At 41.8% G+C, this 19,220-nt stretch overlaps 1 long non-coding RNA gene across 1 annotated transcript in view; it reads left to right on the top strand.

Moving 5' to 3' along the window:
- Window positions 1-4,540: 4,540 nt before the first annotated feature.
- The window catches only part of LOC134338035 (uncharacterized), a 38,413-nt gene continuing 23,733 nt past the window's right edge, over window positions 4,541-19,220 (top strand). The window contains exon 1 of the long non-coding RNA XR_010016123.1: window positions 4,541-4,654. This is a non-coding gene — a long non-coding RNA (uncharacterized LOC134338035). The remainder of the gene's footprint in view (window positions 4,655-19,220) is intronic.

The following is a 19,220-nucleotide window of genomic DNA, read 5'->3' as shown; positions in this document are numbered from 1 at the left end:
GTCCTCTGCAGTTCAGCCTGAGTCCGAAGGGTGTTCAGTTTCCGTGTGTCGCCAGAGAGGAGGGACCACGTGAGGTTTGCTGTTGGAGAGGCTGTGTACTGGCAGGGAGAGACTCACACATTCAGCTCTCCTCTTCACAAAACTGCCGGCCAGCGGTGGAAGCTGAAAGCGAGAGTGACAAGCACTACCCACTACACTACCACACAAGACGCATCACAACAATCATCTTGAGCATGATAACAGATACCTTAAAAGCCCATAACGACTGTAGATAATTCAAAAGTCCATCGATAACACAGTAGCAGTAAAATACCAAACTTTGTTGTTGCTCGTGTGAAAACGGTGATATTACAAAAGCTTGGTTGAAGCATGAAAGATGATGAGAAGATTAGTCTGTGCCACGTGGTACTTTGCCTCAGTCTTTACTGTGGAAGATATTAGCTGTATGCCAGAGGTCGGAGAGTGTCAGAGAGCAGGAGTGGGTGCCATTGCTATTACAAAGGAAAAAGTGCCAAGCAAACTGAAAAGTCTTAAGATGGATAAGTCACCTGGACCAGATAGAGTACATCCCAAAGTCCTGAAAGAAGTTGCTGAAGTATTGGGTAAGTCGGGAGAACCAAAGAACATGATGGGTTTTGGAAGACTGCTTTTCTTTTTCACAGAAAGCCACCATCCTGTGGAAGAAACTGCCAGCTTATACAATGAATGGAAATTCACAAAATATATTCAAAGGTAATCGCATGTGTTTCTAACTGTAGTTGACATACAGTGCATAGGACAGGCAAATCTCCCATTCAAATATGCCTTGTTCTATCAGCCTCAGGAACTGGACTGGAACTTCTGAGAATGTTTTTTATTTGTCTTTACGTGCCAGGATTTAATTTCTCTTTTTGTTTCTACGCTATGCCAATAAGTTGCAAAGTCAGCTGATGAGGAATGGTATAGAAGTGTCGTTTGGACCAAGTGACGCAATGAAGAGGCAGGCTTGATTACTTACTGACTTAAGCCCATCACCCCTACTGGGACATTGACCGTCAACGGCAGCTCACCAGAGTCCTCTGATCTGGGCCAGTTGTTCAAGTTGTCCCCCAGTGCCGCCCATCATTTGTCTTCTAGGTGAAGATCCTTACTCTCCCAGGGATGAGGTCATTGGAGCTTCCTAGCGGGAAGGTCTCCTTGTGCTGTACGGTGGGGTTTAAACTAGAGTTGCAGGGTCTTGGGAACCAGAGTGTCACAACAGCCAGTGGAGAGGTTGTGGAGACAGATGTTGGTAAGACCTCAGACAAAGTCAAGAATCAAAACATTGAGCATGGTGGAACGAGTTTCCTGAGCTGTGTATCTTTCAATGAAAGAAGTATTGTAGGAAAGATGGATGAGCTTAGGGCGTGGATCAACATCTGGAATTATGATATTGTAGCTTTTAGTGAGGGCTACAGAAGGGACAGCACCGGCAGCTCAACAGCTGGGGTCCTGTCATTTTAGACATGACAGAGCAGGAGGGATTAAAGGAGGAGGGGTGGTGTTATTAGTCAGGGGAAATGTCACAACAGTGCTCCATCACACCATACTGGAGAAGTCGTCTAGTGAGGGAAAAGAAAGGTATGGCCACATTAATGGGGCTATATTACAGACCACCCAACAGTCCGAGGAATTTAGAATAACAAATTTGTGGAGAGATCGCAGACTGTTGCAAGAAACAGAAGGTTGTTATAGTCGGTGATTTTAGCTTTCCACATATTGACTGGGACTCCTATACTGTAAAAGGACTAGATGGGATAGAGTTTGTCAAATGTGTTCAGGAAAGTTTCTTTAATCAGTGCACAGAAGTCCCAAAAAGAGAGTGTGTGAAACTTGATCTGCTATTAGGGAATGAGACAGGGCAGGTGACAGAAGTTTGTGTAGGAGAATACTTTGCACCTAGTGATCACAATGCCATTAGTATCAAAGTAATTATGCAAAATGATATATCTGGTCCTCGAGTTGAGGTTCTAAATTGGAGAAAGGCCAATTTTGTTGATATAGATATATAGATACTTTATTGATCCCAAAGGAAATTACAGTATCACAGTATCAGAAATGATCTGACAAATGTGGATTGGGACAGGCTGTTTTCTGTATACTTGGTAAGTGGGAGACCTTCAAAGTGAAATTTTGAAAGTACAAAGCTTGTATGTGCCTGTTGGAATAAAAGGTAAAGATAACAAGTGTAAGGAACCTTGGTTTTCAAGGGATAGTAAGGTCCTGGTTAAGAAAAATAAGGAGGTGCATAGCAGGTATAGGCAGGTAGGAACAAAAGAGTTAATAGAGGTGAGGCAAAGCGGCATTGACTTCATGGACCCTATACAGATGACAGAGGAGGAGGTGTTTGCTGTCCTGAGGCAGATCAGGGTGGATAGGTCCCCAGGGCCTGACAAGATGCTCCCTCGGACCCTACAGGAGGCAAGTGCAGAAATTGCTGGGGCCCAAGCAGAGATATTTAAAATATCCTCAATGACGGGAGAGGTACCAGAGGATTGGTGGATAGCCAAAGTATTTAAGAAAGGCTGTAAACATAAACCAGGAAATTATAAGCCAGTGAGTCTGACAAAAGTTGTGTGAAAGTCATTGGAAGATACTCTAAGGAACTGGATATACAAGTATTTGGATAGACATGGACTAATTAAGGATTGTCACCACAGCTTCTTGTATGGTAGGTCGTGTCTATCCAATCTTACAGAGTGTTTTGAGAAAGTTACCAGGAAAGTGGATGAAGACAAGGCAGTGGATGTTGTCTACACGGACTTTAGGAAGGCATTCGACAAGGTCCCACATGGGAGGCTGGTCAAGAAGGTTCAGTAGCTCAGCATTCAGGACGAGGTAGTAAATTGGATCAGACATTGGCTTTGTGGGAGAAGTCAGAAAGTGGGAGTAGAGAGTTGCCTCTCTGACTGGAGGCTTGTGACTAGTAGAGTGCCACAGGGATCGGTGCAAGGTCTGTCGTTGTTTGTCACCGATGTCAAATTCGCGGATGACACCAGGACTGGGGGTGTAATGGACAGTGAGAAAGGCTATCATGACTTGCAGAGGGGTCTAGATCAGTTGGAAAAATGGGTTGAAAAATGGCAGATGGAATTTAATGCAGACAAGTGCGAGGTGTGGCACTTCAGTAGGACCAGCCAGGGCAGGTCTTACACAGAGAAGGGCACTGAGGAGTATGGTAGAACAAAGGGATCTGGGAATACAGGTCCATAATTCATTGAAAATTACGACACAGGTAGATAGGGTCATAAAGAAAGCTTTGGGCACACTGCCTTCATAGATCTAAATATTGAGTACAGAAGATGGGATTTGAAATATTGTTTGCTGTTTTGGTCACCTACCTACAGGAAAGATGTAAGTAAGATTGAAAGAGTATAGAGAAAAATTGAGAATCAGAATCAGGTTTATTATCACCAGCATATGACGTGAAATTTGTTAACTTAGCAGCAGCAGTTCAATGCTATACATAACCTAGCAGAGAAAAAAAACAATAATAATAAATAAAATTTAAAAAATAATAATAATAAATAAACAAGTAAATCAATCACATATATTGAACAGATTTTTTAAAAAAAACATTCAAAAATAGAACTACAGTATATTAAAAAAAAGTGAGGAGGTGTCCAAAGATTACAAGGATGTTGCTGGGACTGGAGGGCCTCAGTTATGAGGAAAGATTGAATAGATCAGGACTTTATTCCTTAGAATGTAGAAGATTGAGAGGAGATTTGATAGAGGTATATGAAATTATTAAGGGTGTAGATAGAGTAAATGCAAGCAGGCTTTTTCTACTGAGGTACGGCAGGACTACCATCAGAGGACATGGGTTAAGGGTAAAAGGCAAAGAATTTAAGGGAAAAATGAGGAGAAACATCTTCACCCAGAGGGCTGTGAGAGTGTGGAATGAGCTGCCAGCACGAGTGGTGCTCAGCTTCAACATTTAAGCAAAGTTTGGATTGGTGCATGGATGGTAGAGGTTTGAAGGGCTATGGTCCCATTGAACAGCGATGGGAACAGGCAGTTTAAATGGTTTTGGCATGGACTAGATGGGCCAAATGGCCTGTTTCTGTGCTGTACTTTTCTATGACTATGACTCTATGTTGCTATTTCTGTAGGTCTAGGTTTTTAAATGACAGAGTTGCTGGTCCTCTGCCCAACCCTCCACCATTTCCAGCTGGGCTTGGGACGTCCACGACGGAGATAAGCATGAAACCCGCTTGCTTTTTTTTTTAAACTTAAGCAATGTATTTCCATGATTTTCTTGTGATGGTCTAATTTTTTAAAAGCAACAGAAATTGGTAATGCATGTCCCACACCCACACACGTGACATTGCTGAATCTGTGAACACTCCTGGGTTTCAGTGCATACACGTCCGCTGGGTGATTGCCATATGTGAATTGATGCTGCAACCAGATCAGGAAAGTGTAGTTGTACACTGCTGCAAGCCTTAAAAATCTACAGCTGTGCACATGCCTCCCAGTCGTTTGACCCACTGGCTGCTATGAGAAAGAACAGCTACTTCGCCTCCAGCTTTGCTGCACTCTATAAGTAAACATTCCTGAAGTTGCTTGCGAACCCTTCCAGCTCAGTTCAAGGATACCAGCAATATCCACTGTCCACTTTCTTTGTCTGCAGGTAAGAATCCACAGCTCTAGACTGAGAAGGAAATTAATTACTTGGACCCAAGACTGACAGGAGATTCTAACCTATTCCAGAGATGATGTGGTGTCAGACATAAAGGGACAGACATCTGGCATTGCAAGCGTGTGTTCCTTCCATGTTACCATAGAAACATAGGGACATGGACCCTTGGAATGAATTGAGCCAGCTCTCTTCAGTTATTGGGTTAAAGTAACATCTCTGGGGAGAGAAACAGATTTAAAATGGAAGAAGTTAAAAGAATTTTAAAGATGCAGAACATGGAGAAAGGGAGTTGAGAATACAAAGGAGGGATGAAATAAGATGACAGTGCAGGCTAAAAGAGAGTTTTGTATGTAAACCTGCTCAATTTCTGATTTCCAATGTTTGAATTTTCTTAAGGCACACAAAATGCTGGAGCAATTCAGCAGACCATGTAGCATGCAAACATGAGGAAATCTGCAGATGCTGGAATTTCAAGCAGCACACATCAAAGTTGCTGGTGAACGCAGCAGGTCAGGCAGCATCTATAGGAAGAGGTACAGTCGACGTTTCGGGCCAAGACCCTTCGTCAGGACTAACTGAAGGAAGAGTGAGTAAGAGATTTGAAAGCTGGAGGGGGAGGGGGAGATCCAAAATGATAGGAGAAGACAGGAGGGGGAGGGATGGAGCCAAGAGCTGGACAGGTGATTGGCAAAGGGGATGTGAGAGGATCATGGGACAGGAGGCCTAGGGAGAAAGACAAGGGGAGGGGTGAAGCCCAGAGGATGGGCAAGGAGTATAGTGAGAGGGACAGAGGGAGAAAAAGGAGAGAGAGAAAAAGAATGTGTGTATATAAATCAATAAATAACCGATGGGGTACAAGGGGGAGGAGGGGCATTAACAGAAGTTAGAGAAGTCAATGTTCATGCAATCAGGTTGGAGGCTACTCAGACGGAATATAAGGTGTTGTTCCTCCAACCTGAGCATCTATTGAAGGGAATAAAGAGTTGATGTTTCAGTCTGATGAAGGGTCTTGGATGAAAACATCAGCTTTCTATTCCTTTCCAAGATGCTGCCTAACTTGTTGAGTTCCTCTGGCACTTAGTATGTGTTATTCTTGATTCCCAGCATCTGCAAAATCTCTTGTGTTTATGAACATTTTGTTCTTGAGCTAATCATGTTGTAGAAGTTGTAGGAATAGGTGACTTTGTCTTCACTGTCTGTTGCTCAAGTTCTACCTGTGCAATATGCAACAAGTTCTAAAACATTTAAAATGTATATATTTTATAAAAACCTACTGTATTGTGCAAAAGTCATTGGGAAAGCAAGAGTGCCTATGACTTATGCACAGTACTGTAGTCATTTTATAAATTGCACTGTACTGCTGCAAAATAAAACCGATTTCATGGGATACCTGAGTGATGATAAACCTGATTCTGATATGTGGACTGAGAGTGGGAAGGGGGCAGGGAGAAGAAAATCATGGTTAGGAAAGGGGGAGGGGAGAGGGGAGGGAGCAGACAGCTCCAGAGAGACTTTCTGTAATGACCAATAAGCACGAGAAAGTCTGCAGATACTGGAAATCCAAAGCAACACACACACAAAACGCTGGAGGAACTTGGCAGGTCAGGCAGCATCTATGGAAATGAATAGGTGGTCGACGTTTCGGGCCGAGACCCTTCTTCAGGACTGAGAAGGAAGGGGAAGATGCCAGAATAAAAAGGTGGGGGGAGAGGAAAGAAGCTAGTTAGAAGATGATAGTTGAAGCCAGGTGGGTGAGAATTTTCAGGGACTGGAGAGGAAGGAATCTGATAGGAAGGAGGATTGACCATAGGAGAAAGGGAAGGAGGAGGGAACCCAGGGGAATAATAGGCAGGTGAGAAGAAGTGAAAGGTCAGAGTGGGGAATAGAAGACAGTTGGGGTGGGAATCTGTTTACTGGAAGGAGAAACTGATATTCATGCTACCCAGATGGAATATAAGGTGTTGCTCCTCCACCCTGAGGGTGGCCTCATCTTGGCACAAGAGAACTCCCTGGGTCAACACATCGGAATGGGAATGGGAATCAGAATTAAAATGTTTGGCTACTGGGAAGTCCCACTTACGGCAGATAAACCAATTGTTTGGAAGTAAATGGCCTTGCCTGGTGTCTCAGGGCTGCATGTCTGCACCCCACTCCACGCCCACCCCTGCCCTGACACTCCTTCCCTGCCACCTGTCCCACACTGCTTCCACTGCGCTCCACATTCACCATTCCTGGCATCCTTTCCTCCCGCCAGATTTACAAACTCACTCTCCACTCCACATTGACAAATGTAGTACTGTGCTAAAGTCTTAGGCACCCAGCTATATACATGTACCTAAGACCTTTGCACAGTACTATAGCCAGGCTTTCCATGACAACCCTTGCATGTGAACCCCTGGAATTATGCACAAAATCTATATACACGCACACGGTAGATTTATCATAGAAGGAAGTGGAAGTAACTATCGTCCAGTAGCACTCACATCTATGGTGATGAAGTGCTTTGAGAGGTACTTTGCCTAGAATTAATTCCAATCTCAGCAAAGACCTAAACCCACTCCAATTTGCCTATCGCCACAATAGGTCTACAGAGGACACGATCTCATTGGCACTTCTTGTGGCCTTGTATCAGCTGGACAATACAAATACCTATGTCAGGATGCTGCTTATTGACTACAGCTCAGCATTTAACACAATCATTCCTACTGTTCTGATCGAAAAGCTCCAGAACATGGGCCTCTCTACCTCGCTCTGCAACTGGATCCTCGACTTCCTAACTGGAAGACCACAATCTGTGTGGATCAGAAACAATATCACCACCTCGCTGACAATCAACACTGGTGCACCTCAGGGATGTGTGCTTGGCCCACTGCTCTACTCTCTCTACACCCATGACTGTGTGGCCAGGCACAGATCAAGTGCCACCTATAAACTTGCTGATGATACAGCCGAATTTCAGATGAATCCGTGAGGCCGTACAGGAGTGAGAAATATCAGCCAGTTGAGTGGTGTCATAGTAACCTGCACGCAACATCAGCAAGACTGAAAAACTGATTGTGGACTTCAGAAAGGGTAAGACGAGGGAACACACACCAGACCTCATAGAGGGATCTGAAGTGGAAAGAGTGAGCAATTTCAAGTTCCTGGGTGTCAATATTTTTGAGGATCTAACCTGAACCCAACTTATTGCTGCAGCTACAAAGAAGACACAACAGCAGCTTTATTTCATTGGGAGTTTGCGAAGATTTGGTACGTCTCCAAATACACCTGAAAATTTCTACAGATGCACTGTGGAGAACATTCCAGCTGGCTGCATCACCGCCTAGTGTGGAGGGGTTACTGCACAGGATCGAAGTAAGCTGCAGAAAGTTGTAAACTTAGCTAGCTCCATCATGGAAACTAGCCTCCGTAGTATCCAGTACATCTTCAAGGTGCAATGCCTCAAAAGGGCAGCATCCATCATTAAGGACCCCCATCACCCAGGTCATGCCTTGTTCTCATTGGTACAATTCAGGAACAGCTTCTTCCCCTCTGTAAATCATAACTCTTTTTCTCTATTAGATTAGATTAGATTATGAAGACACGTAGTCCTCTTTTATTGTCATTTAGTAATGCATGCATTAAGAAATGATACATTATTTCCTCTGGTGTGATATCACAAAACACAGCACAGACCAAGACTGAAAAAACTGACAAAACCACATAATTATAACATATAGTTGCAACAGTGCACAATACCATAACTTGATGAAGAAGTCCAGGAGCACAGTAAAGTTCAAAGTTTCTCAAATGTCCCACATCTCACGCAGACGGGAGAAGGAAGAAAAACTCTCCCTGCCATGCCCACCACAGTCCGACTCTGAGTCATCCGAAAACTTCGAGCTCTGATCAGCTCTCTGACACCGAGTACTGAGCACCATCTCTGTCCGAACGATTCGACCTCAATCTCGGTCGCCAAAAAGCAGGCAAGGCCGGGTATTTTGAGGCCTTCCCTCCGAAAGATTCCCGACCGCGCAGTAACAACAGCAGCGAACGGGTGTTTCAGAAATTTCTCCAGATATTCCTCTGTGCTTTCACGTCCATTCTCCATCAAATCAGAATTGTCCATGGCCCCTATTTAACAGATACGATATCATTTTTCACTGGAGGGCTGCGCACACACAGGCGCGCTGCCACCTTCTCCTCCCACCTTTCAATGTTATATATTGAATTGTACTGCTACTACAAAACCAACAAATTTCAAGACATATGCCAGTGATATTAAACCCGATTCTGATTCTAATTCTGAGATCACAAATTCAACTTTATTCAAAAGTTATGAAAAAAACTTTTTACAGCTTCCACTATAAAAGCTAATCAAACGTCATTGTTTCTGCTTTCGGTTACCATGTCGCCATGGGACAGAAGTTTATAGATGGCCATTAGCATTAACCAGTCAGTTATGTTGTACACGTATCCTGACAGGGATATGCACTGAAGAGCAAATTATGTGACCAAGGGCACTCAAGGGCCAGTGGGGAAAGTGAGAAGGGTAACAATTCCATAGCAAAGATGGAAGCTGCACAAACACATTGGGCAAATTCAAATACAATATGTGAGACAGAAAAGCTCAGAATAAGCAAGGAAAGCCTCAATATCAAAGGGTGTCCACAATAAATAGGGTCAAATTATTTAAGACTTTAAGACCACAAGACATAGGAGCAGAATTAGGTCATTTGGCCTATCGAATCTGCTCCACCATTCGATCATGACTGATCCTTTATGCCCCTCCACAACCCCACTCCCTGGCCTTATATAAAACTTAACAATGAGAGTGACAAAATGAGAGCACTCTTGTGAATAAAATGACTAAAATCAGAATGGCTCCAATACAGGTGGTAACCTGTATCATGTATAATCATTTATGAACTATATGACCATATAGTCTATCACAGTTCATCCATCCAACATGAAACCTAACCTACCCTTTAATATGTCAAAGCCTTTTACCTCCACTGCCTTGCTCTTTGAACAAAGTGAATCTGTCTGACTGTACATTTCAAAGTACGAGTAAATGTGATTATCAAAGTACAGGTCAGACCTTCACTAATCCGACTACCCGTAATCCGGTTCCTTCGATAATCTGGCACTGACTATGCTTAATGTGATCCTTCCGTAATTCGGCATTTTCACTAATCCAGCACTCCTCAGGTCCCAATGGTGCCGGATTAGTGAAGGTCGACCTGTACATATATGAGGGGTGATTGATAAGTTCGTGGCCTAGGGTAGAAGGAGTCAATTTTAGAAAACCTAGCACATTTATTTTTCAACCTAGTCCCCTCCTACATGTACACACTTAGTCCATACGGATCCCTTCTTTGTAAAAGTGGTCCACAGCAGGGGTGATTGATAAGTACGTGGTCTAAGGTAGAAGGAGATAACTTACACAGCTCTCGTTACATGCACGTGCAGTTCAACTCTTTGAGTGAAAATGCAGAAAGTTTGAAGATTCTCCTCATCTCCTTCTATTTTAAGCCATGAACTTATTAATCACCCCTGCTGTGGACCACTTCTGGAGGTCCAAGACACCAACTTCTACAGAGAAGGGATCCATATGCTCCACGACCGCTGGACTAAGTGTGTAAATGTAGGAAAAATAAATGTGCTAGGTTTTGTAAAATTGACTCTTTCTACCTTAGACCATGAACTTATCAATCACCCCTTGTATGTCACCATATACAACTCTGAGATTCATTGTCTTGCAGGCATACTCAACCAATCTATAGAATAGTAACTATAGCAGAATCAATGAACAATTGCCAGGCTAGGGCTTTCAACCAGAGTGCAGAAGACATCAAACTGCGCAAATGCAAAAAAAAAAGTAGTAAGAATAAATAAGCACTAAACTTCAAGAACACGAGATGCAGAGTCCTTGAAAATGTGTCCATTGGTTGTGGGAACATTTCAATGATGAGGCAAGTGAAGTTGAGTGAAGACTGGTATGATTGTGGACAAAATGTACCACCAAGGAGTAATGAATAATGGATAAGTAAGCATATAACGATGTATAGGAGATGTATCTCAGTATCAAAAAGTCAAGATATTCGATGTCATTCAATTCTTTGTATTTTTTATATAATAATGTGACTTTGGAATTTTGGTACACTATACTGGAAAGATTAGTCAGAATTTTTTACATCTAACCACTAGTGTTTGTAAATAGAAGAAATAAACTTATTTCTATAGTTGTTATAAATTTGACTCGGAAGTTGATGATCATGCCATGCCGAAAGCTGGCATTTGTGAATGTCCAAACAACAGCATTGCAAGTTATAATTCTCTTGTGAGTAACATTTGACCCTTACATACTGTTCCGGGTCAAATTTGACCGTACCATACTGTGCGGGTATAGAATATGAACAGTATGTAAGGGTTAATGCAAGAACCCAAGGAGCAGCAGAAGGGACATGGATTTGTACAGTGCAGGTGATATTCCCAAAATCCTAGGATTAAAAACAAGTCAAACTATATACTCTTCCCTAGAAACACCCAAATAATAGAGGCAAAAGAGCAGAGCGAAAAGGTGAAGATATGTTTTTAATATTAGGAACTGCTCAAATGGCCAACAAGTCAAGCTGTACCATTTGATTAACATAAAAATAAGGATTAGTTTTATTTGTTTCGTGCTCGTTAAAACACATCATGAAATGCTTCAAATCAGATCAGCAAGGATTGTGCTGGGTGGGGACAGCCTGCGAATGTTCCCACATTTCCAGTGCCAACATAGCGTGCCCACAATTTACTAACCCCAACCTATATGTCTTTGGAATGTGGGAGGAAACCAGAGCACCCGGAGGAAACTCACAGAGTCACGGGGAGGACATACAAACTCCTTACAGACAGGTGCGGGAATTGAACCCCAATCAGTGAATGCTGGTGTTGTAAAGTGATTGCGTTAACCACCACACTACCATGCCTCCCTTATTGGAGTGTTTTTAGGAAAGATTATGTCCTTTAACTTTGAGGATATCAGCTGCACTGTACAAATCCATGTACATCTGTTCCTACTGCAGCTCCTTGGGTTCTTCAATTTGATGGCAATCTGTCACCTCAACCAAAGCATGTTATCGGCTGACTAATCATTTGGCATGTGCGAAGATGGTTGATTGGTGTCAAAAGTTAGAAATTAGCACAATAATGTTAACCTTGATACTTGCAACCTTTGTCATGACAGACTCTGGCACAGAATGTCATGGGCAGACACTTGAAAGGTGTCAGTAACATAAAAGCTGAGATCTCCTGTGATGGCCACTGAAGATTGGCTCCAATTTTGCTCCTTAACTCTTACTAGGAGGTAGCAACGGTACTGAGTAATAATTTCATTGATGTTCATAAACTCTGTACCAAAACATTATCTCCATCCTGGCATTTATTTATATCCATCACTCCAGTCCCAATAATGTCAGTAAATTTGACTTCTGAGATTAACACTGAGTGGCATAAATGAGCAAAAGTATTCAGAGTTTGACACAGGGATTGCCCATTACTGCAAACCTATCTTGATTGCTCCCCTTAATCAAAACAGTTGAGTAAGGCAAATATCTGGGGCTTTTTGAATCCTGTTAAAATAAGCACATTGGCCACAACAAAACATACAAAAAGAACAGAAGCTTCTTTAACTGAGAGCCAAATAAAATAATTTAGTTGGCAGCCTAGATTTATCGTATTATTGCATAGCTTCTATTGAAACGAGTTTTTTTTGAAGATGTTGAGACATTCATTATTAAGATGTTTTTAATGAGGATTATAGATGAGAATTAGTAATGCAGAGGCACTACACAATAGCCTGCTGTGGTGTTTGTGCAGAGATATTTACCTGGGAGGAAATTAAACTGAGATAACACAATCACTGGTTTCAAATCATGTCATATTATCATACTTCATAAATGCCAATTTACTGCTGCTGCCTTCACTCACCGTTCTTTATACTAATGCTCAATTATTTATATGTTTTAACTATGTGGGGTTTTCTACAAATTATCTCTTGCCTTCACCGTTCCTAGGTTTTACCATCTTACCTCTTCTCTTCACCCTCCTATCTCCTTCCCCAGGTGCCCTTTCTCCCTCGATCCAGTCTCCTCTCCTATCAGATTCCCTCATCTCCAGCCATAGAAACCACAGAAAAACTACAGCACAGAAACAGGCCTTTTGGCCCTTCTTGGCTGTGCCGAACCATTTTCTGCCTAGTCCAACTGACCTGCACACGGACCATATCCCTCCATACACCTCCCATCCATGTATCTGTCCAATTTATTCTTAAATGTAAGAACCCACATTTACCACCTCGTCTGGCGGCTCATTCCACACTCCCACCACTCTCTGCGTGAAGAAGCCCCCCCCACCCGCAATTATCCCTTTAAACTTTTCCCCCTTCACCCTTAACCCATGTCCTCTTGTTTTTTTTCTCCCCTTGCCTCAGTAGAAAAAGCCTGCTTGCATTCACTCTATCTATACCCATCATAATTTTATATACCTCTATCAAATCTCCCCCTCATTCTTCTACACTCCAGGGAATAAAGTGCTAACCTATTCAACTGTTCTCTGTAACTGAGTTTCTCAAGTCCCGGCAACATCCTTGTAAACCTTCTCTGCACTCTTTCAACCTTATCAATATCCTTCCTGTAACTTGGTGACCAAAACTGAACACAATACTCCAGATTCGGCCTCACCAATGCCTTACACAACCTCATCATAACATCCCAGCTCTTATACTCAATACGTTGATTAATAAAGGCCAATGTACCAAAAGCTCTCTTTACGACCCTATCTACCTGTGACGCCAGTTTTAGGGAATTTTGTATCTGTATAGTCCTTTGGCTTTTCCACTTATCACCTCCCAGCTTCTTACTTCATCCCCCCATCCCATCTACCCACTTGGCTTCACCTGTCACCATCTAGCTTACCCTCCTCCCCCTCCCCCAACCTTCTTATTCTGGCCTCTTCTCCCTTCCTTTCCAGTGCTGATGAAGGGTCTCAGCCCGAAACGTTGACTGCTTATTCATTTCCCTAGATTTTATGTTTTGTGACTTCAAAACATTAAACTAATTCAAAGGAAGACACAGGAGTCTGAAAATGCGGGTCTAACTTTGTACTTACTGCAAGTGAGGCATGCAAGTATCTTGTGGTAGCGTGATGACATATGCAATTCACATATTTATATATGAATTACTCAAAAATTGCTGAAATTTTAAATACACAATAGATGCTGCCTAGCCTGCTGCGTTCTGCCAGCATTGTGTGTGTGTGTGTGTTGCACTGGATTCCCAGCATCTGCAAGTTCTCTTGTGCTTCTAAGTTTTACCGTTCTTATTTTCGGTGATGTCAAATAGATCAAGTGAAGTATTAACCCGTATGTTCTGCTTAAGTTACAACCCACTTTGCTTTGAACCAAATGGTAAAATTAGATCCAATTTCAAAGCTCTGTTGTTCTCTTTTCTGCCCCTGAACAGTTTTGGCAACAGTTGCATTGAGTTTGATTTGAGTGCAAATATCAAGCATGAGTTCCAGATCTGTGTTAACAGGTTGAGAACACTTCAGGGGTGGAGAAAAATTTGAACTAGGAGAGGAAGAATCCAGTTGCTACAGCCCTATCAAAGATATTCTGAAGGAATACAGGCAGCCATAGCCCAGATCCCCACCTCCTTCCCCGTCTTCCATGATCCACTCTCCTCTCCCATCATATTCCTTCTTCTTCTTCAGCCCTTTACCCCTCCTATCTATCACCTCCCAGCTTCTTACTTCATCCCCCCTCCAACATCTGGTTTCACCTATCACCTGTCAGCTTGCACTCCTTCCCCTCGTCTCTCCTTCTTATTCTGGTTTCTTCCCCATTCCTTCCCAGTCCTGATGAAAGGTCTAGGCCCAGAAATATTGATTATTTATTCTCCTGCATAGATGCTGCATAACTTGGTGAGTTCCTGCAGCATTTTGTGTCTAATAATGTAATAATCCCTGAGTTACTGTTTGAACAACATGCCTATTAGCACAGGGGAAATAAGATCAGAGGATTGAAAGCATGGCTCAAAAATTGGTGCAGGAGAAGTGTGTTTCAACTTCTAGGTCACTGGGGAAAGGAAAGAGCTGCCCGCTGGGATTGGCGTCACTGGAATTAAGCTGAGGCAAGCAGCCAACAGAATTGGCCGTAAAAGTAAAGGATTTGAAACTAAACAGTTGAGGGAAGGAGTTATGGTGAGGGGAAATTGTTGAGGAAATCTGGTGTGGGTAGAAATGTAGGTACTGTCAGGAAGGAGTACAGCATAGAAATGTAAGAATATCTTCCAATCACAAAGCTGAAGGTTCATTATATGAATGAACACAGCATTTATAACAAGCTAGGTAAACCAACAAAGTAGAGGGAAATAAATGAGTACAATCTAATAGCCAATGGAATCGTGATTCCAACATTATCAAGGCTAACAATTAAATATTCCAGGATATTTAGCTGTTAGAAGACGTAAGAAATTTAGAAACAGAAATGGGGTAACCTTGATATTACAAATGGGATAAAGGCAATAGAGGAAAATACACTACACTCGAAAGAAACAAAAAAGAAGAATCAGTTATGGTGCAGTTAAGGAAAGCATTTATGTGAGTTGTGTCTGAGCTTTTCACTGAAATCGACGAAGTTCTTTCAGAGCTTGTCAAGACTGATACAGGGATAATTATTCCTTTAACTGGAGTGTCCAGACCAGGGGATATAGCCTCAATGCACATCAGGACAGAGCTGCAACGTTATTTCTCGCCTGGACCACAGTAGTTCTTTGGAATTCAGGGCCCAAGGAGAAAATGAAGGCTCAGTCACAGCATATATTCAAGACAAAAATCAATAGGTATCAAAAGATATTAATTGAATTAAAGGATTTGAAGTTGCATATAGTGGAACACAGATCAAAGATCACCCATGCATGAACTTATTGAATGGTGGAGTAGACTTAAACGTCACATCAGCCAGAAAACATGCCACAACAACAAAATCATATTTGTTTTATGCTTGTTCACATACTCGAATAATATTTAATTATGGGAGAACATTAGCATCGTTTGTAAGCTCAAGTAGCTCACAGATCTTCAATTATCAATGCACCATGTTGAGGACCTTGCTGGGCTGAAGAGATTTCAATTTATTTTGAAAGCTTAAAGTCTGAAATGTAATTCTCGGCAAACTCAAGATTCAACTTTCATTATTCAAGATTGTTTAATGTCATTTCCAGTGCACAAGTGGAAAGGAGTCCATCACAGGTAAAGCCCTCACCACCAATGAGCACACCTACATGAAAGGCTGTCACAGGAAAGTAGCATCGATCATCAGGGACCCCCAACACCCAGGTCATGCTGTCTTCTCATTGCTGCCAACAGAAAGAAGGTACAGAAGCCTCAGGACTCGCACCAGCAGTTCGGGAATAGTTACTACCCCCTAACCATCAGGCTCCTGTACCAAAGGGGATAACTTCATTCAGCTTCACTTACTCCATCATTAAAATGTTCCCACAACCAATGGACTCACTTTCAAAGACTCTTCATCTCATGTTCTCAATACTTATTGCTTTTTTATATATTATAATTATTTATTTCTTTTTGTGTTTGCACAGCTAGTTTTCTTCTGCACCCTGGTTAAGCACCCAAGTTGGGAAGTCTTGCATTGATTTTGTTATGGTTATTATTCTATAGATTTATTGAATATGCCCACAAGAAAATGAATCTCAGAGTTGTATATGGTGATATAAATGTACTTTGATAATAAATTTACTTTGAACTTTGAAATAATTGTTACTCTGGATTCAATGCAGCACAAACAAACACAATAAGATAAAGAACACAATAATAAAAATAAACACAATAAATATAAATACTTAAGATAGCTTATAGACATAGATTGTTTGTATGTCCATAAGGTAACACTAGGCACAGGAGTGTCTGTACTTTAAGGTGACTGGCAGGAAATGATAAAGTAGTGCTGAACAGGTTGTAGGGAGGCAGATTACTTGGTGGAGGTGTTACTGCTTGGGGAAAGTAACTGTTTTGAGTCTGGTGGTCCTGGTGTAGATGCTACATAGCTTCCTCCCTGATGCGAGTGGGACAAACAGTCTATGAACAGGGTGGGTGGGATACTTCATAATATTCGTGGCCCTTTTCCAGCGCCTTCTGTATACACAGTATGTGTCCTTGATGGTGGTTAGGCCGGTGCCGATGATGTGTTGAGCAGTTTTAACTACCTATTGTAGAGCCTTCCTGTGCATCACAGTGCAGCTTCCATACCTTGCATGTTAAGGTGCTCTCTACTGCAGACCTGTAGAAGGATGTGAGTATAGGTGTGTATAGTCCAGATCTCTTCAGCCTCCTTAGAAAGTAGAGGCATTTGTGTAGGATGTGTTCTGGTGTGAGATTTGCAATCTCAAGAGTTCCAAACTGTGTGCAATTTCCACTGCTGTGCCACCGATATAAAGAGGTGTGAGTTCTCCTGAAGTCAATAACCACCTCTTTTGTCTTGTTGACATTGAGGAAGAAGTTATATGCCTTTGTCAAATGTTTCAAATATGGGGGCAATTGGATTTCTGATTTGTTTCCTTTTCTCCTTGATTTCCTGAAGTTATTTTCTGCGGTTCAGTTAGACAGGTCTATTCTACTTTTTGAGATTCAGAGTTAATCTTGCACAGGAGTCACCAAGTTTGCAAAGTCAGCGTACAACATCTTTCTTAATTTCACTTGCCCCACATGAATGTCAGTATTTAAGGACACGGGAGGAAGTCTATGTCTCTTGATTTCACTTAAGAAATTTGACCCCACGGCTTTTTTAGTAGCTGGCATTCTCTTAATGATTGAATGACTGCCTTTGGTGCCAAATCAATTTTATGATTTTCTTTCATTCTCCTTTAACCTATTGTGTGGACCTTTATAATGAGTTTTTACTACATGGGCATCAAAGCCAAGCCTATTCGCATTCTTTACCAACAACCACAGATACATACCTTCCAGAAAGACACAATGAATTGTGGAGTGAACTTATGCTGATCTTTATTTTCTCCTAATTATGGGGGAATTAGTGCCAACTCTATTGCCTGAACCCGTACCCAGGCGTGTTTGTGACTTATCCCACAGCAAGTAGTGTCTTTATCTAGTAGGTTATCGACTGAATGATATATTCTTTACAAAATATGCAGTATAATCCTTGGTAATGAAACCTGTGCCACAAGGAAATAGTCCCTGAAGTAAGCATTCAAATGCCCAGCTGGGGAACTGGAAAACAAGTGTACATAGCTGCATGGTCCTACATCTTCTAAATCTACTAATTATCGGCACTCAGTGTACAGTGGATGCCATAAGCAAAAGGCTGAAGATGGGAGGAAAATTAGAACGGTCCTACATGAAAAGTCCCCCATGAAAACTAACTCACTAATTTTTGCAATCAATTTTTGAACTACTTATTTTAATTTATCTATTTAATATACATATTTATACTGACAGTAAGTCAGGTTTGTTTCTTATATTTATCATGTATCGCTTTGTACTGCTGCTGCAAAGTTAACAAATTTCACGACATATGCTGGTGATATTAAACCTGATTCTAATTCTGACTGATCTGAGAAGAGGATCAATTAAGTTCAGTTAATACCATGAACTAGCACAAAATATTAATATCAGCAGCATATATAACTATATACCTTTGGAAAATAAGTTATATTCATATATACAGCACTTTGCAAAAGTTTTTGATATATACGTGTGTGTGTATATATATAGTTAGGGTGCCTAAGACTTTTGCACAGTACTGCAGTAATTTTACGTTTTACACTATACTGGTGCCACAAAAAAAAATTTCATGACAGATGTGAGTGATGATAAACCTGATTCTGATACGAGTTTCTATTGTGGACTGAGAGTGAGAAGGCAGCAGGGAGAGGGGAATCATGGTTGGGGAAGGGGGGAGGGAGCGAGAAGAACCAGAGGGACACTCTATTACGGTCAATAAACCAATTGTTTGGAATCAGATGACCTTGACTGGCATCTCAGGGCTGGGTGAGTCTGCACTCATGCCACCCCATTGCCCTGGCACCCCTCCCCTCCCACCTGTCCCACACCCCTCCCATGGCACTCCACTCTCACCATTCCCAACGTGCTTTGCTCCCACCAGATTTACAAATTCGCTCTCCACATTAAGAAATACTGTACTGTGCAAAAGTCTTATGTACCCTAGCGCGCGCTCTCTCTCTCTCTCTCTCTCTCTCTCTTTGTATGTATCTATATGTATATACATACATATACATACATACACACACACACACACATATATAATATGTGCCTAAGACTTTTGAACAGTACTGGACCAAAGTGAGCCTGTTACATAGAACACAGAGCAGTCCAGCATCAGAAAGAGCCCTTTGGCCCACAATGTTGTACCAAAGCAGCTAAAAAGTAAATTTTTAAAAACTCAAAAACAAATTCCTTCTACCTACACAATGCCTATATTCTTCCATCTTCCTCATATTCATATGTAAACGTCTCTTAAAAGCCTGTAATGTAT

Source organism: Mobula hypostoma, chromosome 26 (genome assembly GCF_963921235.1).
Source record: "Mobula hypostoma chromosome 26, sMobHyp1.1, whole genome shotgun sequence".
Lineage (NCBI taxonomy): Eukaryota > Metazoa > Chordata > Chondrichthyes > Myliobatiformes > Myliobatidae > Mobula > Mobula hypostoma.
The sequence above is the reverse complement of the archived record's forward strand: the minus strand, read 5'-3'. Positions and strand labels throughout refer to the sequence as shown.